The sequence below is a fragment of the Ambystoma mexicanum genome, chromosome 6q (assembly GCF_040938575.1).
Source record: "Ambystoma mexicanum isolate Mex_15411 chromosome 6q, UKY_AmexF1_1, whole genome shotgun sequence".
Taxonomy (NCBI): Eukaryota; Metazoa; Chordata; class Amphibia; order Caudata; family Ambystomatidae; genus Ambystoma; species Ambystoma mexicanum.
In genome coordinates, this window is record NC_090937.1 from 1630753343 (window position 1) to 1630777687 (window position 24345).

Sequence of the window (24345 nt, forward strand, 5' to 3'; positions counted from 1 at the left end):
ACTGCTTCTGCGTCAAACGCAAGCTTTTTTCATTCCCAGCCAATGACTTATTCTTATTTCTAAGGGCCGCTCCATCAGATAGCCCAGACAGGCAGGCGTTGGTGGTATAGTGGTGAGCATAGCTGCCTTCCAAGCAGTTGACCCGGGTTCGATTCCCGGCCAACGCAGATCAAATCTTTAAATTGTTCAAAATGCATTTTTTGGAAATCAGACTCATGCTGAAAGCAAAGCTGACACACTTTTCGTGAAAATCAAAACCCCATCCAGGAAAGGTTCTTGCATCCTAGTTTCTGCAACTGTCTATCGGTGAGGGGATTGAAGCGAGCAGGGCTCCTGGCCCCTCCCCGACAAAGGCCTGACAAAGGCCTATTCGCCTTGCCCTGACGGGCCTTGGTCCCAGCAGGCCACCGAGCACAGCACCTCAGCCTATTAGAGTGAGGCTTCAGGATCTCTCTCATCCTGTAAACCAACATACTGAAGAAGGTGAAACGTGTGGCTGCGCTCCTCACATGCTGAAGCAGCAGCAGCCCTTTCCCTGAAGCAAAGTTCCTTCATTCCTCCCTCCCATAACCCTTAGCAGGGGATTTATGGTAATTGAGTTGAGTTTCCAAACTGGCCCTTCCTTCCTTCCTTCCCATATCTGCCAGCTCGAGAAGGCTTGTTTTGTTGCACCTGGGAAGTAAAGTATCTATTTGCGAGAGAGAGAGAATGAGAGAGAGAGACAGAGAGAGAGAGACAGAGAGAGAAGGGGAAGGGGTGTTGGCAGTTAGGGTGTGAGCTAGAGAAATGATCCCTGTCTGCAAAAGGCCATGGGATGGGAGTGCGTGGTTGCAGGTTGTTTGGCTTTGTAAGGCCTACTGCCCGCTTCACTCGAAAATGGGTCTAGGGTTGTCGGTTTGTAGGCTGTAAAAGCCCAGAAAAGCTTTTGTTCTCCAACCAGCAGAGTGGCGCAGCGGAAGCGTGCTGGGCCCATAACCCAGAGGTCGATGGATCGAAACCATCCTCTGCTAACTTTTTTCAAATTATGTTTTTGTGTCATGGCATTAGGGCACAAAGAGCTGTAAGTGCCTGGATGCAATGTCATTCCTTGAACTTGCTGCCTCGTTCCACTCTTGCGCTAAATAGGAGAGGGTCCCAGCCCAGCCAACAAAATGCACTGTTCAATCAAACCAAACTTAAAACCAAGCTCCTTTTTTAAGGGGTCCCGGGGAAATGTTGGGCTGACCGGCAAGACCTCATGATGCGAACTGCTTCTGCGTCAAACGCAAGCTTTTTTCATTCCCAGCCAATGACTTATTCTTATTTCTAAAGGCCGCTCCATCAGATAGCCCAGACAGGCAGGCGTTGGTGGTATAGTGGTGAGCATAGCTGCCTTCCAAGCAGTTGACCCGGGTTCGATTCCCGGCCAACGCAGATCAAATCTTTAAATTGTTCAAAATGCATTTTTTGGAAATCAGACTCATGCTGAAAGCAAAGCTGACACACTTTTCGTGAAAATCAAAACCCCATCCAGGAAAGGTTCTTGCATCCTAGTTTCTGCAACTGTCTATCGGTGAGGGGATTGAAGCGAGCAGGGCTCCTGGCCCCTCCCCGACAAAGCCCTGACGAAGGCCTGACAAAGGCCTATTCGCCTTGCCCTGACGGGCCTTGGTCCCAGCAGGCCACCGAGCACAGCACCTCAGCCTATTAGAGTGAGGTTTCAGGATCTCTCTCATCCTGTAAACCAACATACTGAAGAAGGTGAAACGTGTGGCTGCGCTCCTCACATGCTGAAGCAGCAGCAGCCCTTTCCCTGAAGCAAAGTTCCTTCATTCCTCCCTCCCATAACCCTTAGCAGGGGATTTATGGTAATTGAGTTGAGTTTCCAAACTGGCCCTTCCTTCCTTCCCATATCTGCCAGCTCGAGAAGGCTTGTTTTGTTGCACCTGGGAAGTAAAGTATCTATTTGCGAGAGAGAGAGAATGAGAGAGAGAGACAGAGAGAGAGAGACAGAGAGAGAAGGGGAAGGGGTGTTGGCAGTTAGGGTGTGAGCTAGAGAAATGAGGCCTGTCTGCAAAAGGCCATGGGATGGGAGTGCGTGGTTGCAGGTTGTTTGGCTTTGTAAGGCCTACTGCCCGCTTCACTCGAAACTGGGTCTAGGGTTGTCGGTTTGTAGGCTGTAAAAGCCCAGAAAAGCTCTTGTTCTCCAACCAGCAGAGTGGCGCAGCGGAAGCGTGCTGGGCCCATATCCCAGAGGTCGATGGATCGAAACCATCCTCTGCTAACTTTTTTCAAATTATGTTTTTGTGTCATGGCATTAGGGCAAAAAGAGCTGTAAGTGCCTGGATGCACTGTCATTCCTTGAACTTGCTGCCTCGTTCCACTCTTGCGCTAAATAGGAGAGGGTCCCAGCCCAGCCAACAAAATGCACTGTTCAATCAAACCAAACTTAAAACCAAGCTCCTTTTTTAAGGGGTCCCGGGGAAATGTTGGGCTGACCGGCAAGACCTCATGATGCGAACTGCTTCTGCGTCAAACGCAAGCTTTTTTCATTCCCAGCCAATGACTTATTCTTATTTCTAAAGGCCGCTCCATCAGATAGCCCAGACAGGCAGGCGTTGGTGGTATAGTGGTGAGCATAGCTGCCTTCCAAGCAGTTGACCCGGGTTCGATTCCCGGCCAACGCAGATCAAATCTTTAAATTGTTCAAAATGCATTTTTTGGAAATCAGACTCATGCTGAAAGCAAAGCTGACACACTTTTCGTGAAAATCAAAACCCCATCCAGGAAAGGTTCTTGCATCCTAGTTTCTGCAACTGTCTATCGGTGAGGGGATTGAAGCGAGCAGGGCTCCTGGCCCCTCCCCGACAAAGCCCTGACGAAGGCCTGACAAAGGCCTATTCGCCTTGCCCTGACGGGCCTTGGTCCCAGCAGGCCACCGAGCACAGCACCTCAGCCTATTAGAGTGAGGTTTCAGGATCTCTCTCATCCTGTAAACCAACATACTGAAGAAGGTAAAACGTGTGGCTGCGCTCCTCACATGCTGAAGCAGCAGCAGCCCTTTCCCTGAAGCAAAGTTCCTTCATTCCTCCCTCCCATAACCCTTAGCAGGGGATTTATGGTAATTGAGTTGAGTTTCCAAACTGGCCCTTCCTTCCTTCCTTCCCATATCTGCCAGCTCGAGAAGGCTTGTTTTGTTGCACCTGGGAAGTAAAGTATCTATTTGCGAGAGAGAGAGAATGAGAGAGAGAGACAGAGAGAGAGAGACAGAGAGAGAAGGGGAAGGGGTGTTGGCAGTTAGGGTGTGAGCTAGAGAAATGAGGCCTGTCTGCAAAAGGCCATGGGATGGGAGTGCGTGGTTGCAGGTTGTTTGGCTTTGTAAGGCCTACTGCCCGCTTCACTCGAAACTGGGTCTAGGGTTGTCGGTTTGTAGGCTGTAAAAGCCCAGAAAAGCTCTCGTTCTCCAACAAGCAGAGTGGCGCAGCGGAAGCGTGCTGGGCCCATAACCCAGAGGTCGATGGATCGAAACCATCCTCTGCTAACTTTTTTCAAATTATGTTTTTGTGTCATGGCATTAGGGCACAAAGAGCTGTAAGTGCCTGGATGCAATGTCATTCCTTGAACTTGCTGCCTCGTTCCACTCTTGCGCTAAATAGGAGAGGGTCCCAGCCCAGCCAACAAAATGCACTGTTCAATCAAACCAAACTTAAAACCAAGCTCCTTTTTTAAGGGGTCCCGGGGAAATGTTGGGCTGACCGGCAAGACCTCATGATGCGAACTGCTTCTGAGTCAAACGCAAGCTTTTTTCATTCCCAGCCAATGACTTATTCTTATTTCTAAGGGCCGCTCCATCAGATAGCCCAGACAGGCAGGCGTTGGTGGTATAGTGGTGAGCATAGCTGCCTTCCAAGCAGTTGACCCGGGTTCGATTCCCGGCCAACGCAGATCAAATCTTTAAATTGTTCAAAATGCATTTTTTGGAAATCAGACTCATGCTGAAAGCAAAGCTGACACACTTTTCGTGAAAATCAAAACCCCATCCAGGAAAGGTTCTTGCATCCTAGTTTCTGCAACTGTCTATCGGTGAGGGGATTGAAGCGAGCAGGGCTCCTGGCCCCTCCCCGACAAAGCCCTGACGAAGGCCTGACAAAGGCCTATTCGCCTTGCCCTGACGGGCCTTGGTCCCAGCAGGCCACCGAGCACAGCACCTCAGCCTATTAGAGTGAGGTTTCAGGATCTCTCTCATCCTGTAAACCAACATACTGAAGAAGGTGAAACGTGTGGCTGCGCTCCTCACATGCTGAAGCAGCAGCAGCCCTTTCCCTGAAGCAAAGTTCCTTCATTCCTCCCTCCCATAACCCTTAGCAGGGGATTTATGGTAATTGAGTTGAGTTTCCAAACTGGCCCTTCCTTCCTTCCTTCCCATATCTGCCAGCTCGAGAAGGCTTGTTTTGTTGCACCTGGGAAGTAAAGTATCTATTTGCGAGAGAGAGAGAATGAGAGAGAGAGACAGAGAGAGAGAGACAGAGAGAGAAGGGGAAGGGGTGTTGGCAGTTAGGGTGTGAGCTAGAGAAATGAGGCCTGTCTGCAAAAGGCCATGGGATGGGAGTGCGTGGTTGCAGGTTGTTTGGCTTTGTAAGGCCTACTGCCCGCTTCACTCGAAACTGGGTCTAGGGTTGTCGGTTTGTAGGCTGTAAAAGCCCAGAAAAGCTCTTGTTCTCCAACAAGCAGAGTGGCGCAGCGGAAGCGTGCTGGGCCCATAACCCACAGGTCGATGGATCGAAACCATCCTCTGCTAACTTTTTTCAAATTATGTTTTTGTGTCATGGCATTAGGGCACAAAGAGCTGTAAGTGCCTGGATGCAATGTCATTCCTTGAACTTGCTGCCTCGTTCCACTCTTGCGCTAAATAGGAGAGGGTCCCAGCCCAGCCAACAAAATGTACTGTTCAATCAAACCAAACTTAAAACCAAGCTCCTTTTTTAAGGGGTCCCGGGGAAATGTTGGGCTGACCGGCAAGACCTCATGATGCGAACTGCTTCTGCGTCAAACGCAAGCTTTTTTCATTCCCAGCCAATGACTTATTCTTATTTCTAAGGGCCGCTCCATCAGATAGCCCAGACAGGCAGGCGTTGGTGGTATAGTGGTGAGCATAGCTGCCTTCCAAGCAGTTGACCCGGTTTCGATTCCCGGCCAACGCAGATCAAATCTTTAAATTGTTCAAAATGCATTTTTTGGAAATCAGACTCATGCTGAAAGCAAAGCTGACACACTTTTCGTGAAAATCAAAACCCCATCCAGGAAAGGTTCTTGCATCCTAGTTTCTGCAACTGTCTATCGGTGAGGGGATTGAAGCGAGCAGGGCTCCTGGCCCCTCCCCGACAAAGCCCTGACGAAGGCCTGACAAAGGCCTATCCGCCTTGCCCTGACGGGCCTTGGTCCCAGCAGGCCACCGAGCACAGCACCTCAGCCTATTAGAGTGAGGTTTCAGGATCTCTCTCATCCTGTAAACCAACATACTGAAGAAGGTGAAACGTGTGGCTGCGCTCCTCACATGCTGAAGCAGCAGCAGCCCTTTCCCTGAAGCAAAGTTCCTTCATTCCTCCCTCCCATAACCCTTAGCAGGGGATTTATGGTAATTGAGTTGAGTTTCCAAACTGGCCCTTCCTTCCTTCCTTCCCATATCTGCCAGCTCGAGAAGGCTTGTTTTGTTGCACCTGGGAAGTAAAGTATCTATTTGCGAGAGAGAGAGAATGAGAGAGAGAGACAGAGAGAGAGAGACAGAGAGAGAAGGGGAAGGGGTGTTGGCAGTTAGGGTGTGAGCTAGAGAAATGAGGCCTGTCTGCAAAAGGCCATGGGATGGGAGTGCGTGGTTGCAGGTTGTTTGGCTTTGTAAGGCCTACTGCCCGCTTCACTCGAAACTGGGTCTAGGGTTGTCGGTTTGTAGGCTGTAAAAGCCCAGAAAAGCTCTTGTTCTCCAACCAGCAAAGTGGCGCAGCGGAAGCGTGCTGGGCCCATAACCCAGAGGTCGATGGATCGAAACCATCCTCTGCTAACTTTTTTCAAATTATGTTTTTGTGTCATGGCATTAGGGCACAAAGAGCTGTAAGTGCCTGGATGCAATGTCATTCCTTGAACTTGCTGCCTCGTTCCACTCTTGCGCTAAATAGGAGAGGGTCCCAGCCCAGCCAACAAAATGTACTGTTCAATCAAACCAAACTTAAAACCAAGCTCCTTTTTTAAGGGGTCCCGGGGAAATGTTGGGCTGACCGGCAAGACCTCATGATGCGAACTGCTTCCGCGTCAAACGCAAGCTTTTTTCATTCCCAGCCAATGACTTATTCTTATTTCTAAGGGCCGCTCCATCAGATAGCCCAGACAGGCAGGCGTTGGTGGTATAGTGGTGAGCATAGCTGCCTTCCAAGCAGTTGACCCGGGTTCGATTCCCGGCCAACGCAGATCAAATCTTTAAATTGTTCAAAATGCATTTTTTGGAAATCAGACTCATGCTGAAAGCAAAGCTGACACACTTTTCGTGAAAATCAAAACCCCATCCAGGAAAGGTTCTTGCATCCTAGTTTCTGCAACTGTCTATCGGTGAGGGGATTGAAGCGAGCAGGGCTCCTGGCCCCTCCCCGACAAAGGCCTGACAAAGGCCTATTCGCCTTGCCCTGACGGGCCTTGGTCCCAGCAGGCCACCGAGCACAGCACCTCAGCCTATTAGAGTGAGGTTTCAGGATCTCTCTCATCCTGTAAACCAACATACTGAAGAAGGTGAAACGTGTGGCTGCGCTCCTCACATGCTGAAGCAGCAGCAGCCCTTTCCCTGAAGCAAAGTTCCTTCATTCCTCCCTCCCATAACCCTTAGCAGGGGATTTATGGTAATTGAGTTGAGTTTCCAAACTGGCCCTTCCTTCCTTCCTTCCCATATCTGCCAGCTCGAGAAGGCTTGTTTTGTTGCACCTGGGAAGTAAAGTATCTATTTGCGAGAGAGAGAGAATGAGAGAGAGAGACAGAGAGAGAGAGACAGAGAGAGAAGGGGAAGGGGTGTTGGCAGTTAGGGTGTGAGCTAGAGAAATGAGGCCTGTCTGCAAAAGGCCATGGGATGGGAGTGCGTGGTTGCAGGTTGTTTGGCTTTGTAAGGCCTACTGCCCGCTTCACTCGAAAATGGGTCTAGGGTTGTCGGTTTGTAGGCTGTAAAAGCCCAGAAAAGCTTTTGTTCTCCAACCAGCAGAGTGGCGCAGCGGAAGCGTGCTGGGCCCATAACCCAGAGGTCGATGGATCGAAACCATCCTCTGCTAACTTTTTTCAAATTATGTTTTTGTGTCATGGCATTAGGGCACAAAGAGCTGTAAGTGCCTGGATGCAATGTCATTCCTTGAACTTGCTGCCTCGTTCCACTCTTGCGCTAAATAGGAGAGGGTCCCAGCCCAGCCAACAAAATGCACTGTTCAATCAAACCAAACTTAAAACCAAGCTCCTTTTTTAAGGGGTCCCGGGGAAATGTTGGGCTGACCGGCAAGACCTCATGATGCGAACTGCTTCTGCGTCAAAAGCAAGCTTTTTTCATTCCCAGCCAATGACTTATTCTTATTTCTAAAGGCCGCTCCATCAGATAGCCCAGACAGGCAGGCGTTGGTGGTATAGTGGTGAGCATAGCTGCCTTCCAAGCAGTTGACCCGGGTTCGATTCCCGGCCAACGCAGATCAAATCTTTAAATTGTTCAAAATGCATTTTTTGGAAATCAGACTCATGCTGAAAGCAAAGCTGACACACTTTTCGTGAAAATCAAAACCCCATCCAGGAAAGGTTCTTACATCCTAGTTTCTGCAACTGTCTATCGGTGAGGGGATTGAAGCGAGCAGGGCTCCTGGCCCCTCCCCGACAAAGCCCTGACGAAGGCCTGACAAAGGCCTATTCGCCTTGCCCTGACGGGCCTTGGTCCCAGCAGGCCACCGAGCACAGCACCTCAGCCTATTAGAGTGAGGTTTCAGGATCTCTCTCATCCTGTAAACCAACATACTGAAGAAGGTGAAACGTGTGGCTGCGCTCCTCACATGCTGAAGCAGCAGCAGCCCTTTCCCTGAAGCAAAGTTCCTTCATTCCTCCCTCCCATAACCCTTAGCAGGGGATTTATGGTAATTGAGTTGAGTTTCCAAACTGGCCCTTCCTTCCTTCCTTCCCATATCTGCCAGCTCGAGAAGGCTTGTTTTGTTGCACCTGGGAAGTAAAGTATCTATTTGCGAGAGAGAGAGAATGAGAGAGAGAGACAGAGAGAGAGAGACAGAGAGAGAAGGGGAAGGGGTGTTGGCAGTTAGGGTGTGAGCTAGAGAAATGAGGCCTGTCTGCAAAAGGCCATGGGATGGGAGTGCGTGGTTGCAGGTTGTTTGGCTTTGTAAGGCCTACTGCCCGCTTCACTCGAAACTGGGTCTAGGGTTGTCGGTTTGTAGGCTGTAAAAGCCCAGAAAAGCTCTTGTTCTCCAACCAGCAGAGTGGCGCAGCGGAAGCGTGCTGGGCCCATAACCCAGAGGTCGATGGATCGAAACCATCCTCTGCTAACTTTTTTCAAATTATGTTTTTGTGTCATGGCATTAGGGCACAAAGAGCTGTAAGTGCCTGGATGCAATGTCATTCCTTGAACTTGCTGCCTCGTTCCACTCTTGCGCTAAATAGGAGAGGGTCCCAGCCCAGCCAACAAAATGCACTGTTCAATCAAACCAAACTTAAAACCAAGCTCCTTTTTTAAGGGGTCCCGGGGAAATGTTGGGCTGACCGGCAAGACCTCATGATGCGAACTGCTTCTGCGTCAAACGCAAGCTTTTTTCATTCCCAGCCAATGACTTATTCTTATTTCTAAAGGCCGCTCCATCAGATAGCCCAGACAGGCAGGCGTTGGTGGTATAGTGGTGAGCATAGCTGCCTTCCAAGCAGTTGACCCGGGTTCGATTCCCGGCCAACGCAGATCAAATCTTTAAATTGTTCAAAATGCATTTTTTGGAAATCAGACTCATGCTGAAAGCAAAGCTGACACACTTTTCGTGAAAATCAAAACCCCATCCAGGAAAGGTTCTTGCATCCTAGTTTCTGCAACTGTCTATCGGTGAGGGGATTGAAGCGAGCAGGGCTCCTGGCCCCTCCCCGACAAAGCCCTGACGAAGGCCTGACAAAGGCCTATTCGCCTTGCCCTGACGGGCCTTGGTCCCAGCAGGCCACCGAGCACAGCACCTCAGCCTATTAGAGTGAGGTTTCAGGATCTCTCTCATCCTGTAAACCAACATACTGAAGAAGGTGAAACGTGTGGCTGCGCTCCTCACATGCTGAAGCAGCAGCAGCCCTTTCCCTGAAGCAAAGTTCCTTCATTCCTCCCTCCCATAACCCTTAGCAGGGGATTTATGGTAATTGAGTTGAGTTTCCAAACTGGCCCTTCCTTCCTTCCTTCCCATATCTGCCAGCTCGAGAAGGCTTGTTTTGTTGCACCTGGGAAGTAAAGTATCTATTTGCGAGAGAGAGAGAATGAGAGAGAGAGACAGAGAGAGAGAGACAGAGAGAGAAGGGGAAGGGGTGTTGGCAGTTAGGGTGTGAGCTAGAGAAATGAGGCCTGTCTGCAAAAGGCCATGGGATGGGAGTGCGTGGTTGCAGGTTGTTTGGCTTTGTAAGGCCTACTGCCCGCTTCACTCGAAACTGGGTCTAGGGTTGTCGGTTTGTAGGCTGTAAAAGCCCAGAAAAGCTCTTGTTCTCCAACCAGCAGAGTGGCGCAGCGGAAGCGTGCTGGGCCCATAACCCAGAGGTCGATGGATCGAAACCATCCTCTGCTAACTTTTTTCAAATTATGTTTTTGTGTCATGGCATTAGGGCACAAAGAGCTGTAAGTGCCTGGATGCAATGTCATTCCTTGAACTTGCTGCCTCGTTCAACTCTTGCGCTAAATAGGAGAGGGTCCCAGCCCAGCCAACAAAATGTACTGTTCAATCAAACCAAACTTAAAACCAAGCTCTCCTTTTTTAAGGGGTCCCGGGGAAATGTTGGGCTGACCGGCAAGACCTCATGATGCGAACTGCTTCTGCGTCAAACGCAAGCTTTTTTCATTCCCAGCCAATGACTTATTCTTATTTCTAAGGGCCGCTCCATCAGATAGCCCAGACAGGCAGGTGTTGGTGGTATAGTGGTGAGCATAGCTGCCTTCCAAGCAGTTGACCCGGGTTCGATTCCCGGCCAACGCAGATCAAATCTTTAAATTGTTCAAAATGCATTTTTTGGAAATCAGACTCATGCTGAAAGCAAAGCTGACACACTTTTCGTGAAAATCAAAACCCCATCCAGGAAAGGTTCTTGCATCCTAGTTTCTGCAACTGTCTATCGGTGAGGGGATTGAAGCGAGCAGGGCTCCTGGCCCCTCCCCGACAAAGCCCTGACGAAGGCCTGACAAAGGCCTATTCGCCTTGCCCTGACGGGCCTTGGTCCCAGCAGGCCACCGAGCACAGCACCTCAGCCTATTAGAGTGAGGTTTCAGGATCTCTCTCATCCTGTAAACCAACATACTGAAGAAGGTGAAACGTGTGGCTGCGCTCCTCACATGCTGAAGCAGCAGCAGCCCTTTCCCTGAAGCAAAGTTCCTTCATTCCTCCCTCCCATAACCCTTAGCAGGGGATTTATGGTAATTGAGTTGAGTTTCCAAACTGGCCCTTCCTTCCTTCCTTCCCATATCTGCCAGCTCGAGAAGGCTTGTTTTGTTGCACCTGGGAAGTAAAGTATCTATTTGCGAGAGAGAGAGAATGAGAGAGAGAGACAGAGAGAGAGAGACAGAGAGAGAAGGGGAAGGGGTGTTGGCAGTTAGGGTGTGAGCTAGAGAAATGAGGCCTGTCTGCAAAAGGCCATGGGATAGGAGTGCGTGGTTGCAGGTTGTTTGGCTTTGTAAGGCCTACTGCCCGCTTCACTCGAAACTGGGTCTAGGGTTGTCGGTTTGTAGGCTGTAAAAGCCCAGAAAAGCTCTTGTTCTCCAACCAGCAGAGTGGCGCAGCGGAAGCGTGCTGGGCCCATAACCCAGAGGTCGATGGATCGAAACCATCCTCTGCTAACTTTTTTCAAATTATGTTTTTGTGTCATGGCATTAGGGCACAAAGAGCTGTAAGTGCCTGGATGCAATGTCATTCCTTGAACTTGCTGCCTCGTTCCACTCTTGCGCTAAATAGGAGAGGGTCCCAGCCCAGCCAACAAAATGTACTGTTCAATCAAACCAAACTTAAAACCAAGCTCCTTTTTTAAGGGGTCCCGGGGAAATGTTGGGCTGACCGGCAAGACCTCATGATGCGAACTGCTTCTGCGTCAAACGCAAGCTTTTTTCATTCCCAGCCAATGACTTATTCTTATTTCTAAGGGCCGCTCCATCAGATAGCCCAGACAGGCAGGCGTTGGTGGTATAGTGGTGAGCATAGCTGCCTTCCAAGCAGTTGACCCGGGTTCGATTCCCGGCCAACGCAGATCAAATCTTTAAATTGTTCAAAATGCATTTTTTGGAAATCAGACTCATGCTGAAAGCAAAGCTGACACACTTTTCGTGAAAATCAAAACCCCATCCAGGAAAGGTTCTTGCATCCTAGTTTCTGCAACTGTCTATCGGTGAGGGGATTGAAGCGAGCAGGGCTCCTGGCACCTCCCCGACAAAGCCCTGACGAAGGCCTGACAAAGGCCTATTCGCCTTGCCCTGACGGGCCTTGGTCCCAGCAGGCCACCGAGCACAGCACCTCAGCCTATTAGAGTGAGGTTTCAGGATCTCTCTCATCCTGTAAACCAACATACTGAAGAAGGTGAAACGTGTGGCTGCGCTCCTCACATGCTGAAGCAGCAGCAGCCCTTTCCCTGAAGCAAAGTTCCTTCATTCCTCCCTCCCATAACCCTTAGCAGGGGATTTATGGTAATTGAGTTGAGTTTCCAAACTGGCCCTTCCTTCCTTCCTTCCCATATCTGCCAGCTCGAGAAGGCTTGTTTTGTTGCACCTGGGAAGTAAAGTATCTATTTGGGAGAGAGAGAGAATGAGAGAGAGAGACAGAGAGAGAGAGACAGAGAGAGAAGGGGAAGGGGTGTTGGCAGTTAGGGTGTGAGCTAGAGAAATGAGGCCTGTCTGCAAAAGGCCATGGGATGGGAGTGCGTGGTTGCAGGTTGTTTGGCTTTGTAAGGCCTACTGCCCGCTTCACTCGAAACTGGGTCTAGGGTTGTCGGTTTGTAGGCTGTAAAAGCCCAGAAAAGCTCTTGTTCTCCAACCAGCAGAGTGGCGCAGCGGAAGCGTGCTGGGCCCATAACCCAGAGGTCGATGGATCGAAACCATCCTCTGCTAACTTTTTTCAAATTATGTTTTTGTGTCATGGCATTAGGGCACAAAGAGCTGTAAGTGCCTGGATGCAATGTCATTCCTTGAACTTGCTGCCTCGTTCCACTCTTGCGCTAAATAGGAGAGGGTCCCAGCCCAGCCAACAAAATGTACTGTTCAATCAAACCAAACTTAAAACCAAGCTCCTTTTTTAAGGGGTCCCGGGGAAATGTTGGGCTGACCGGCAAGACCTCATGATGCGAACTGCTTCTGCGTCAAACGCAAGCTTTTTTCATTCCCAGCCAATGACTTATTCTTATTTCTAAGTGCCGCTCCATCAGATAGCCCAGACAGGCAGGCGTTGGTGGTATAGTGGTGAGCATAGCTGCCTTCCAAGCAGTTGACCCGGGTTCGATTCCCGGCCAACGCAGATCAAATCTTTAAATTGTTCAAAATGCATTTTTTGGAAATCAGACTCATGCTGAAAGCAAAGCTGACACACTTTTCGTGAAAATCAAAACCCCATCCAGGAAAGGTTCTTGCATCCTAGTTTCTGCAACTGTCTATCGGTGAGGGGATTGAAGCGAGCAGGGCTCCTGGCCCCTCCCCGACAAAGCCCTGACGAAGGCCTGACAAAGGCCTATTCGCCTTGCCCTGACGGGCCTTGGTCCCAGCAGGCCACCGAGCACAGCACCTCAGCCTATTAGAGTGAGGTTTCAGGATCTCTCTCATCCTGTAAACCAACATACTGAAGAAGGTGAAACGTGTGGCTGCGCTCCTCACATGCTGAAGCAGCAGCAGCCCTTTCCCTGAAGCAAAGTTCCTTCATTCCTCCCTCCCATAACCCTTAGCAGGGGATTTATGGTAATTGAGTTGAGTTTCCAAACTGGCCCTTCCTTCCTTCCTTCCCATATCTGCCAGCTCGAGAAGGCTTGTTTTGTTGCACCTGGGAAGTAAAGTATCTATTTGCGAGAGAGAGAGAATGAGAGAGAGAGACAGAGAGAGAGAGACAGAGAGAGAAGGGGAGGGGTGTTGGCAGTTAGGGTGTGAGCTAGAGAAATGAAGCCTGTCTGCAAAAGGCCATGGGATGGGAGTGCGTGGTTGCAGGTTGTTTGGCTTTGTAAGGCCTACTGCCCGCTTCACTCGAAACTGGGTCTAGGGTTGTCGGTTTGTAGGCTGTAAAAGCCCATAAAAGCTCTTGTTCTCCAACCAGCAGAGTGGCGCAGCGGAAGCGTGCTGGGCCCATAACCCACAGGTCGATGGATCGAAACCATCCTCTGCTAACTTTTTTCAAATTATGTTTTTGTGTCATGGCATTAGGGCACAAAGAGCTGTAAGTACCTGGATGCAATGTCATTCCTTGAACTTGCTGCCTCGTTCCACTCTTGCGCTAAATAGGAGAGGGTCCCAGCCCAGCCAACAAAATGTACTGTTCAATCAAACCAAACTTAAAACCAAGCTCCTTTTTTAAGGGGTCCCGGGGAAATGTTGGGCTGACCGGCAAGACCTCATGATGCGAACTGCTTCTGCGTCAAACGCAAGCTTTTTTCATTCCCAGCCAATGACTTATTCTTATTTCTAAGGGCCGCTCCATCAGATAGCCCAGACAGGCAGGCGTTGGTGGTATAGTGGTGAGCATAGCTGCCTTCCAAGCAGTTGACCCGGGTTCGATTCCCGGCCAAGGCAGATCAAATCTTTAAATTGTTCAAAATGCATTTTTTGGAAATCAGACTCATGCTGAAAGCAAAGCTGACACACTTTTCGTGAAAATCAAAACCCCATCCAGGAAAGGTTCTTGCATCCTAGTTTCTGCAACTGTCTATCGGTGAGGGGATTGAAGCGAGCAGGGCTCCTGGCCCCTCCCCGACAAAGCCCTGACGAAGGCCTGACAAAGGCCTATTCGCCTTGCCCTGACGGGCCTTGGTCCCAGCAGGCCACCGAGCACAGCACCTCAGCCTATTAGAGTGAGGTTTCAGGATCTCTCTCATCCTGTAAACCAACATACTGAAGAAGGTGAAACGTGTGGCTGCGCTCCTCACATGCTGAAGCAGCAGCAGCCCTTTCCCTGAAGCAAAGTTCCTTCATTCCTCCCTCCCATAACCCTTAGCAGGGGATTTATGGTAATTGAGTTGAGTTTCCAAACTGGCCCTTCCTTCCTTCCTTCCTTCCCATATCTGAGGTCGATGGATCGAAACCATCCTCTGCTAACTTTTTTCAAATTATGTTTTTGTGTCATGGCATTAGGGCACAAAGAGCTGTAAGTGCCTGGATGCAATGTCATTCCTTGAACTTGCTGCCTCGTTCCACTCTTGCGCTAAATAGGAGAGGGTCCCAGCCCAGCCAACAAAATGTACTGTTCAATCAATCCAAACTTAAAACCAAGCTCCTTTTTTAAGGGGTCCCGGGGAAATGTTGGGCTGACCGGCAAGACCTCATGATGCGAACTGCTTCTGCGTCAAACGCAAGCTTTTTTCATTCCCAGCCAATGACTTATTCTTATTTCTAAGGGCCGCTCCATCAGATAGCCCAGACAGGCAGGCGTTGGTGGTATAGTGGTGAGCATAGCTGCCTTCCAAGCAGTTGACCCGGGTTCGATTCCCGGCCAACGCAGATCAAATCTTTAAATTGTTCAAAATGCATTTTTTGGAAATCAGACTCATGCTGAAAGCAAAGCTGACACACTTTTCGTGAAAATCAAAACCCCATCCAGGAAAGGTTCTTGCATCCTAGTTTCTGCAACTGTCTATCGGTGAGGGGATTGAAGCGAGCAGGGCTCCTGGCCCCTCCCCGACAAAGCCCTGACGAAGGCCTGACAAAGGCCTATTCGCCTTGCCCTGACGGGCCTTGGTCCCAGCAGGCCACCGAGCACAGCACCTCAGCCTATTAGAGTGAGGTTTCAGGATCTCTCTCATCCTGTAAACCAACATACTGAAGAAGGTGAAACGTGTGGCTGCGCTCCTCACATGCTGAAGCAGCAGCAGCCCTTTCCCTGAAGCAAAGTTCCTTCATTCCTCCCTCCCATAACCCTTAGCAGGGGATTTATGGTAATTGAGTTGAGTTTCCAAACTGGCCCTTCCTTCCTTCCTTCCCATATCTGCCAGCTCGAGAAGGCTTGTTTTGTTGCACCTGGGAAGTAAAGTATCTATTTGCGAGAGAGAGAGAATGAGAGAGAGAGACAGACAGAGAGAGACAGAGAGAGAAGGGGAAGGGGTGTTGGCAGTTAGGGTGTGAGCTAGAGAAATGAGGCCTGTCTGCAAAAGGCCATGGGATGGGAGTGCGTGGTTGCAGGTTGTTTGGCTTTGTAAGGCCTACTGCCCGCTTCACTCGAAAATGGGTCTAGGGTTGTCGGTTTGTAGGCTGTAAAAGCCCAGAAAAGCTTTTGTTCTCCAACCAGCAGAGTGGCGCAGCGGAAGCGTGCTGGGCCCATAACCCAGAGGTCGATGGATCGAAACCATCCTCTGCTAACTTTTTTCAAATTATGTTTTTGTGTCATGGCATTAGGGCACAAAGAGCTGTAAGTGCCTGGATGCAATGTCATTCCTTGAACTTGCTGCCTCGTTCCACTCTTGCGCTAAATAGGAGAGGGTCCCAGCCCAGCCAACAAAATGCACTGTTCAATCAAACCAAACTTAAAACCAAGCTCCTTTTTTAAGGGGTCCCGGGGAAATGTTGGGCTGACCGGCAAGACCTCATGATGCGAACTGCTTCTGCGTCAAACGCAAGCTTTTTTCATTCCCAGCCAATGACTTATTCTTATTTCTAAAGGCCGCTCCATCAGATAGCCCAGACAGGCAGGCGTTGGTGGTATAGTGGTGAGCATAGCTGCCTTCCAAGCAGTTGACCCGGGTTCGATTCCCGGCCAACGCAAATTATGTTTTTGTGTCATGGCATTAGGGCACAAAGAGCTGTAAGTGCCTGGATGCAATGTCATTCCTTGAACTTGCTGCCTCGTTCCACTCTTGCGCTAAATAGGAGAGGGTCCCAGCCCAGCCAACAAAATGTACTGTTCAATCAAACCAAACTTAAAACCAAGCTCCTTTTTTAAGGGGTCCCGGGGAAATGTTGGGCTGACCGGCAAGACCTCATGATGCGAACTGCTTCTGCGTCAAACGCAAGCTTTTTTCATTCCCAGCCAATGACTTTATTCTTATTTCTAAGGGCCGCTCCATCAGATAGCCCAGACAGGCAGGCGTTGGTGGTATAGTGGTGAGCATAGCTGCCTTCCAAGCAGTTGACCCGGGTTCGATTCCCGGCCAACGCAGATCAAATCTTTAAATTGTTCAAAATGCATTTTTTGGAAATCAGACTCATGCTGAAAGCAAAGCTGACACACTTTTCGTGAAAATCAAAACCCCATCCAGGAAAGGTTCTTGCATCCTAGTTTCTGCAACTGTCTATCGGTGAGGGGATTGAAGCGAGCAGGGCTCCTGGCCCCTCCCCGACAAAGCCCTGACGAAGGCCTGACAAAGGCCTATTCGCCTTGCCCTGACGGTCCTTGGTCCCAGCAGGCCACCGAGCACAGCACCTCAGCCTATTAGAGTGAGGTTTCAGGATCTCTCTCATCCTGTAAACCAACATACTGAAGAAGGTGAAACGTGTGGCTGCGCTCCTCACATGCTGAAGCAGCAGCAGCCCTTTCCCTGAAGCAAAGTTCCTTCATTCCTCCCTCCCATAACCCTTAGCAGGGGATTTATGGTAATTGAGTTGAGTTTCCAAACTGGCCCTTCCTTCCTTCCTTCCCATATCTGCCAGCTCGAGAAGGCTTGTTTTGTTGCACCTGGGAAGTAAAGTATCTATTTGCGAGAGAGAGAGAATGAGAGAGAGAGACAGAGAGAGAGAGACAGAGAGAGAAGGGGAAGGGGTGTTGGCAGTTAGGGTGTGAGCTAGAGAAATGAGGCCTGTCTGCAAAAGGCCATGGGATGGGAGTGCGTGGTTGCAGGTTGTTTGGCTTTGTAAGGCCTACTGCCCGCTTCACTCGAAACTGGGTCTAGGGTTGTCGGTTTGTAGGCTGTAAAAGCCCAGAAAAGCTCTTGTTCTCCAACCAGCAGAGTGGCGCAGCGGAAGCGTGCTGGGCCCATAACCCAGAGGTCGATGGATCGAAACCATCCTCTGCTAACTTTTTTCAAATTATGTTTTTGTGTCATGGCATTAGGGCACAAAGAGCTGTAAGTGCCTGGATGCAATGTCATTCCTTGAACTTGCTGCCTCGTTCCACTCTTGCGCTAAATAGGAGAGGGTCCCAGCCCAGCCAACAAAATGTACTGTTCAATCAAACCAAACTTAAAACCAAGCTCCTTTTTTAAGGGGTCCCGGGGAAATGTTGGGCTGACCGGCAAGACCTCATGATGCGAACTGCTTCTGCGTCAAACGCAAGCTTTTTTCATTCCCAGCCAATGACTTATTCTTATTTCTAAGGGCCGCTCCATCAGATAGCCCAGACAGGCAGGCGTTAGTGGTATAGTGGTGAGCATAGCTGCCTTCCAAGCAGTTGACCCGGGTTCGATTCCCGGCCAACGCAGATCAAATCTTTAAATTGTTCAAAATGCATTTTTTGGAAATCAGACTCATGCTGAAAGCAAAGCTGACACACTTTTCGTGAAAATCAAAACCCCATCCAGGAAAGGTTCTTGCATCCTAGTTTCTGCAACTGTCTATCGGTGAGGGGATTGAAGCGAGCAGGGCTCCTGGCCCCTCCCCGACAAAGCCCTGACGAAGGCCTGACAAAGGCCTATTCGCCTTGCCCTGACGGGCCTTGGTCCCAGCAGGCCACCGAGCACAGCACCTCAGCCTATTAGAGTGAGGTTTCAGGATCTCTCTCATCCTGTAAACCAACATACTGAAGAAGGTGAAACGTGTGGCTGCGCTCCTCACATGCTGAAGCAGCAGCAGCCCTTTCCCTGAAGCAAAGTTCCTTCATTCCTCCCTCCCATAACCCTTAGCAGGGGATTTATGGTAATTGAGTTGAGTTTCCAAACTGGCCCTTCCTTCCTTCCTTCCCATATCTGCCAGCTCGAGAAGGCTTGTTTTGTTGCACCTGGGAAGTAAAGTATCTATTTGCGAGAGAGAGAGAATGAGAGAGAGAGACAGAGAGAGAGAGACAGAGAGAGAAGGGGAAGGGGTGTTGGCAGTTAGGGTGTGAGCTAGAGAAATGAGGCCTGTCTGCAAAAGGCCATGGGATGGGAGTGCGTGGTTGCAGGTTGTTTGGCTTTGTAAGGCCTACTGCCCGCTTCACTCGAAACTGGGTCTAGGGTTGTCGGTTTGTAGGCTGTAAAAGCCCAGAAAAGCTTTTGTTCTCCAACCAGCAGAGTGGCGCAGCGGAAGCGTGCTGGGCCCATAACCCAGAGGTCGATGGATCGAAACCATCCTCTGCTAACTTTTTTCAAATTATGTTTTTGTGTCATGGCATTAGGGCACAAAGAGCTGTAAGTGCCTGGATGCAATGTCATTCCTTGAACTTGCTGCCTCGTTCCACTCTTGCGCTAAATAGGAGAGGGTCCCAGCCCAGCCAACAAAATGTACTGTTCAATCAAACCAAACTTAAAACCAAGCTCCTTTTTTAAGGGGTCCCGGGGAAATGTTGGGCTGACCGGCAAGACCTCATGATGCGAACTGCTTCTGCGTCAAACGCAAGCTTTTTTCATTCCCAGCCAATGACTTATTCTTATTTCTAAGGGCCGCTCCATCAGATAGCCCAGACAGGCAGGCGTTGGTGGTATAGTGGTGAGCATAGCTGCCTTCCAAGCAGTTGACCCGGGTTCGATTCCCGGCCAAGGCAGATCAAATCTTTAAATTGTTCAAAATGCATTTTTTGGAAATCAGACTCATGCTGAAAGCAAAGCTGACACACTTTTCGTGAAAATCAAAACCCCATCCAGGAAAGGTTCTTGCATCCTAGTTTCTGCAACTGTCTATCGGTGAGGGGATTGAAGCGAGCAGGGCTCCTGGCCCCTCCCCGACAAAGCCCTGACAAAGGCCTATTCGCCTTGCCCTGACGGGCCTTGGTCCCAGCAGGCCACCGAGCACAGCACCTCAGCCTATTAGAGTGAGGTTTCAGGATCTCTCTCATCCTGTAAACCAACATACTGAAGAAGGTGAAACGTGTGGCTGCGCTCCTCACATGCTGAAGCAGCAGCAGCCCTTTCCCTGAAGCAAAGTTCCTTCATTCCTCCCTCCCATAACCCTTAGCAGGGGATTTATGGTAATTGAGTTGAGTTTCCAAACTGGCCCTTCCTTCCTTCCTTCCCATATCTGCCAGCTCGAGAAGGCTTGTTTTGTTGCACCTGGGAAGTAAAGTATCTATTTGCGAGAGAGAGAGAATGAGAGAGAGAGACAGAGAGAGAGAGACAGAGAGAGAAGGGGAAGGGGTGTTGGCAGTTAGGGTGTGAGCTAGAGAAATGAGGCCTGTCTGCAAAAGGCCATGGGATGGGAGTGCGTGGTTGCAGGTTGTTTGGCTTTGTAAGGCCTACTGCCCGCTTCACTCGAAACTGGGTCTAGGGTTGTCGGTTTGTAGGCTGTAAAAGCCCAGAAAAGCTCTTGTTCTCCAACCAGCAGAGTGGCGCAGCGGAAGCGTGCTGGGCCCATAACCCAGAGGTCGATGGATCGAAACCATCCTCTGCTAACTTTTTTCAAATTATGTTTTTGTGTCATGGCATTAGGGCACAAAGAGCTGTAAGTGCCTGGATGCAATGTCATTCCTTGAACTTGCTGCCTCGTTCCACTCTTGCGCTAAATAGGAGAGGGTCCCAGCCCAGCCAACAAAATGTACTGTTCAATCAAACCAAACTTAAAACCAAGCTCCTTTTTTAAGGGGTCCCGGGGAAATGTTGGGCTGACCGGCAAGACCTCATGATGCGAACTGCTTCTGCGTCAAACGCAAGCTTTTTTCATTCCCAGCCAATGACTTATTCTTATTTCTAAGGGCCGCTCCATCAGATAGCCCAGACAGGCAGGCGTTGGTGGTATAGTGGTGAGCATAGCTGCCTTCCAAGCAGTTGACAACGCAGATCAAATCTTTAAATTGTTCAAAATGCATTTTTTGGAAATCAGACTCATGCTGAAAGCAAAGCTGACACACTTTTCGTGAAAATCAAAACCCCATCCAGGAAAGGTTCTTGCATCCTAGTTTCTGCAACTGTCTATCGGTGAGGGGATTGAAGCGAGCAGGGCTCCTGGCCCCTCCCCGACAAAGCCCTGACGAAGGCCTGACAAAGGCCTATTCGCCTTGCCCTGACGGGCCTTGGTCCCAGCAGGCCACCGAGCACAGCACCTCAGCCTATTAGAGTGAGGTTTCAGGATCTCTCTCATCCTGTAAACCAACATACTGAAGAAGGTGAAACGTGTGGCTGCGCTCCTCACATGCTGAAGCAGCAGCAGCCCTTTCCCTGAAGCAAAGTTCCTTCATTCCTCCCTCCCATAACCCTTAGCAGGGGATTTATGGTAATTGAGTTGAGTTTCCAAACTGGCCCTTCCTTCCTTCCTTCCCATATCTGCCAGCTCGAGAAGGCTTGTTTTGTTGCACCTGGGAAGTAAAGTATCTATTTGCGAGAGAGAGAGAATGAGAGAGAGAGACAGAGAGAGAGAGACAGAGAGAGAAGGGGAAGGGGTGTTGGCAGTTAGGGTGTGAGCTAGAGAAATGAGGCCTGTCTGCAAAAGGCCATGGGATGGGAGTGCGTGGTTGCAGGTTGTTTGGCTTTGTAAGGCCTACTGCCCGCTTCACTCGAAACTGGGTCTAGGGTTGTCGGTTTGTAGGCTGTAAAAGCCCAGAAAAGCTTTTGTTCTCCAACCAGCAGAGTGGCGCAGCGGAAGCGTGCTGGGCCCATAACCCAGAGGTCGATGGATCGAAACCATCCTCTGCTAACTTTTTTCAAATTATGTTTTTGTGTCATGGCATTAGGGCACAAAGAGCTGTAAGTGCCTGGATGCAATGTCATTCCTTGAACTTGCTGCCTCGTTCCACTCTTGCGCTAAATAGGAGAGGGTCCCAGCCCAGCCAACAAAATGTACTGTTCAATCAAACCAAACTTAAAACCAAGCTCCTTTTTTAAGGGGTCCCGGGGAAATGTTGGGCTGACCGGCAAGACCTCATGATGCGAACTGCTTCTGCGTCAAACGCAAGCTTTTTTCATTCCCAGCCAATGACTTATTCTTATTTCTAAGGGCCGCTCCATCAGATAGCCCAGACAGGCAGGCGTTGGTGGTATAGTGGTGAGCATAGCTGCCTTCCAAGCAGTTGACCCGGGTTCGATTCCCGGCCAAGGCAGATCAAATCTTTAAATTGTTCAAAATGCATTTTTTGGAAATCAGACTCATGCTGAAAGCAAAGCTGACACACTTTTCGTGAAAATCAAAACCCCATCCAGGAAAGGTTCTTGCATCCTAGTTTCTGCAACTGTCTATCGGTGAGGGGATTGAAGCGAGCAGGGCTCCTGGCCCCTCCCCGACAAAGCCCTGACAAAGGCCTATTCGCCTTGCCCTGACGGGCCTTGGTCCCAGCAGGCCACCGAGCACAGCACCTCAGCCTATTAGAGTGAGGTTTCAGGATCTCTCTCATCCTGTAAACCAACATACTGAAGAAGGTGAAACGTGTGGCTGCGCTCCTCACATGCTGAAGCAGCAGCAGCCCTTTCCCTGAAGCAAAGTTCCTTCATTCCTCCCTCCCATAACCCTTAGCAGGGGATTTATGGTAATTGAGTTGAGTTTCCAAACTGGCCCTTCCTTCCTTCCTTCCCATATCTGCCAGCTCGAGAAGGCTTGTTTTGTTGCACCTGGGAAGTAAAGTATCTATTTGCGAGAGAGAGAGAATGAGAGAGAGAGACAGAGAGAGAGAGACAGAGAGAGAAGGGGAAGGGGTGTTGGCAGTTAGGGTGTGAGCTAGAGAAATGAGGCCTGTCTGCAAAAGGCCATGGGATGGGAGTGCGTGGTTGCAGGTTGTTTGGCTTTGTAAGGCCTACTGCCCGCTTCACTCGAAACTGGGTCTAGGGTTGTCGGTTTGTAGGCTGTAAAAGCCCAGAAAAGCTCTTGTTCTCCAACCAGCAGAGTGGCGCAGCGGAAGCGTGCTGGGCCCATAACCCAGAGGTCGATGGATCGAAACCATCCTCTGCTAACTTTTTTCAAATTATGTTTTTGTGTCATGGCATTAGGGCACAAAGAGCTGTAAGTGCCTGGATGCAATGTCATTCCTTGAACTTGCTGCCTCGTTCCACTCTTGCGCTAAATAGGAGAGGGTCCCAGCCCAGCCAACAAAATGTACTGTTCAATCAAACCAAACTTAAAACCAAGCTCCTTTTTTAAGGGGTCCCGGGGAAATGTTGGGCTGACCGGCAAGACCTCATGATGCGAACTGCTTCTGCGTCAAACGCAAGCTTTTTTCATTCCCAGCCAATGACTTATTCTTATTTCTAAGGGCCGCTCCATCAGATAGCCCAGACAGGCAGGCGTTGGTGGTATAGTGGTGAGCATAGCTGCCTTCCAAGCAGTTGACCCGGGTTCGATTCCCGGCCAACGCAGATCAAATCTTTAAATTGTTCAAAATGCATTTTTTGGAAATCAGACTCATGCTGAAAGCAAAGCTGACACACTTTTCGTGAAAATCAAAACCCCATCCAGGAAAGGTTCTTGCATCCTAGTTTCTGCAACTGTCTATCGGTGAGGGGATTGAAGCGAGCAGGGCTCCTGGCCCCTCCCCGACAAAGCCCTGACGAAGGCCTGACAAAGGCCTATTCGCCTTGCCCTGACGGGCCTTGGTCCCAGCAGGCCACCGAGCACAGCACCTCAGCCTATTAGAGTGAGGTTTCAGGATCTCTCTCATCCTGTAAACCAACATACTGAAGAAGGTGAAACGTGTGGCTGCGCTCCTCACATGCTGAAGCAGCAGCAGCCCTTTCCCTGAAGCAAAGTTCCTTCATTCCTCCCTCCCATAACCCTTAGCAGGGGATTTATGGTAATTGAGTTGAGTTTCCAAACTGGCCCTTCCTTCCTTCCTTCCCATATCTGCCAGCTCGAGAAGGCTTGTTTTGTTGCACCTGGGAAGTAAAGTATCTATTTGCGAGAGAGAGAGAATGAGAGAGAGAGACAGAGAGAGAGAGACAGAGAGAGAAGGGGAAGGGGTGTTGGCAGTTAGGGTGTGAGCTAGAGAAATGAGGCCTGTCTGCAAAAGGCCATGGGATGGGAGTGCGTGGTTGCAGGTTGTTTGGCTTTGTAAGGCCTACTGCCCGCTTCACTCGAAACTGGGTCTAGGGTTGTCGGTTTGTAGGCTGTAAAAGCCCAGAAAAGCTTTTGTTCTCCAACCAGCAGAGTGGCGCAGCGGAAGCGTGCTGGGCCCATAACCCAGAGGTCGATGGATCGAAACCATCCTCTGCTAACTTTTTTCAAATTATGTTTTTGTGTCATGGCATTAGGGCACAAAGAGCTGTAAGTGCCTGGATGCAATGTCATTCCTTGAACTTGCTGCCTCGTTCCACTCTTGCGCTAAATAGGAGAGGGTCCCAGCCCAGCCAACAAAATGTACTGTTCAATCAAACCAAACTTAAAACCAAGCTCCTTTTTTAAGGGGTCCCGGGGAAATGTTGGGCTGACCGGCAAGACCTCATGATGCGAACTGCTTCTGCGTCAAACGCAAGCTTTTTTCATTCCCAGCCAATGACTTATTCTTATTTCTAAGGGCCGCTCCATCAGATAGCCCAGACAGGCAGGCGTTGGTGGTATAGTGGTGAGCATAGCTGCCTTCCAAGCAGTTGACCCGGGTTCGATTCCCGGCCAAGGCAGATCAAATCTTTAAATTGTTCAAAATGCATTTTTTGGAAATCAGACTCATGCTGAAAGCAAAGCTGACACACTTTTCGTGAAAATCAAAACCCCATCCAGGAAAGGTTCTTGCATCCTAGTTTCTGCAACTGTCTATCGGTGAGGGGATTGAAGCGAGCAGGGCTCCTGGCCCCTCCCCGACAAAGCCCTGACAAAGGCCTATTCGCCTTGCCCTGACGGGCCTTGGTCCCAGCAGGCCACCGAGCACAGCACCTCAGCCTATTAGAGTGAGGTTTCAGGATCTCTCTCATCCTGTAAAC

At 49.9% G+C, this 24345-nt stretch overlaps 13 non-coding genes across 13 annotated transcripts; all 13 read left to right on the forward strand.

Annotated features, from left to right (window-relative positions):
* The first annotated feature begins 95 nt into the window (after positions 1 to 95).
* On the forward strand, positions 96 to 167 carry TRNAG-UCC (transfer RNA glycine (anticodon UCC)). The gene has a single exon. It is a non-coding gene; the product is annotated as a tRNA-Gly (tRNA).
* Positions 168 to 1341: 1174 nt separating this feature from the next.
* On the forward strand, positions 1342 to 1413 carry TRNAG-UCC (transfer RNA glycine (anticodon UCC)). Its single transcript has one exon. It is a non-coding gene; the product is annotated as a tRNA-Gly (tRNA).
* A 1181-nt stretch (positions 1414 to 2594) lies between these two features.
* Positions 2595 to 2666, forward strand: TRNAG-UCC (transfer RNA glycine (anticodon UCC)). Its single transcript has one exon. It is a non-coding gene; the product is annotated as a tRNA-Gly (tRNA).
* A 1185-nt stretch (positions 2667 to 3851) lies between these two features.
* Positions 3852 to 3923, forward strand: TRNAG-UCC (transfer RNA glycine (anticodon UCC)). The gene has a single exon. It is a non-coding gene; the product is annotated as a tRNA-Gly (tRNA).
* Positions 3924 to 6365: 2442 nt separating this feature from the next.
* TRNAG-UCC (transfer RNA glycine (anticodon UCC)) lies at positions 6366 to 6437 on the forward strand. Its single transcript has one exon. It is a non-coding gene; the product is annotated as a tRNA-Gly (tRNA).
* Positions 6438 to 7611: 1174 nt separating this feature from the next.
* Positions 7612 to 7683, forward strand: TRNAG-UCC (transfer RNA glycine (anticodon UCC)). The gene has a single exon. It is a non-coding gene; the product is annotated as a tRNA-Gly (tRNA).
* A 1185-nt stretch (positions 7684 to 8868) lies between these two features.
* TRNAG-UCC (transfer RNA glycine (anticodon UCC)) lies at positions 8869 to 8940 on the forward strand. The gene has a single exon. It is a non-coding gene; the product is annotated as a tRNA-Gly (tRNA).
* Positions 8941 to 11384: 2444 nt separating this feature from the next.
* On the forward strand, positions 11385 to 11456 carry TRNAG-UCC (transfer RNA glycine (anticodon UCC)). Its single transcript has one exon. It is a non-coding gene; the product is annotated as a tRNA-Gly (tRNA).
* Positions 11457 to 12641: 1185 nt separating this feature from the next.
* TRNAG-UCC (transfer RNA glycine (anticodon UCC)) lies at positions 12642 to 12713 on the forward strand. Its single transcript has one exon. It is a non-coding gene; the product is annotated as a tRNA-Gly (tRNA).
* A 2108-nt stretch (positions 12714 to 14821) lies between these two features.
* Positions 14822 to 14893, forward strand: TRNAG-UCC (transfer RNA glycine (anticodon UCC)). Its single transcript has one exon. It is a non-coding gene; the product is annotated as a tRNA-Gly (tRNA).
* A 1185-nt stretch (positions 14894 to 16078) lies between these two features.
* Positions 16079 to 16150, forward strand: TRNAG-UCC (transfer RNA glycine (anticodon UCC)). The gene has a single exon. It is a non-coding gene; the product is annotated as a tRNA-Gly (tRNA).
* A 322-nt stretch (positions 16151 to 16472) lies between these two features.
* On the forward strand, positions 16473 to 16544 carry TRNAG-UCC (transfer RNA glycine (anticodon UCC)). Its single transcript has one exon. It is a non-coding gene; the product is annotated as a tRNA-Gly (tRNA).
* Positions 16545 to 22716: 6172 nt separating this feature from the next.
* TRNAG-UCC (transfer RNA glycine (anticodon UCC)) lies at positions 22717 to 22788 on the forward strand. Its single transcript has one exon. It is a non-coding gene; the product is annotated as a tRNA-Gly (tRNA).
* Positions 22789 to 24345: the final 1557 nt, after the last annotated feature.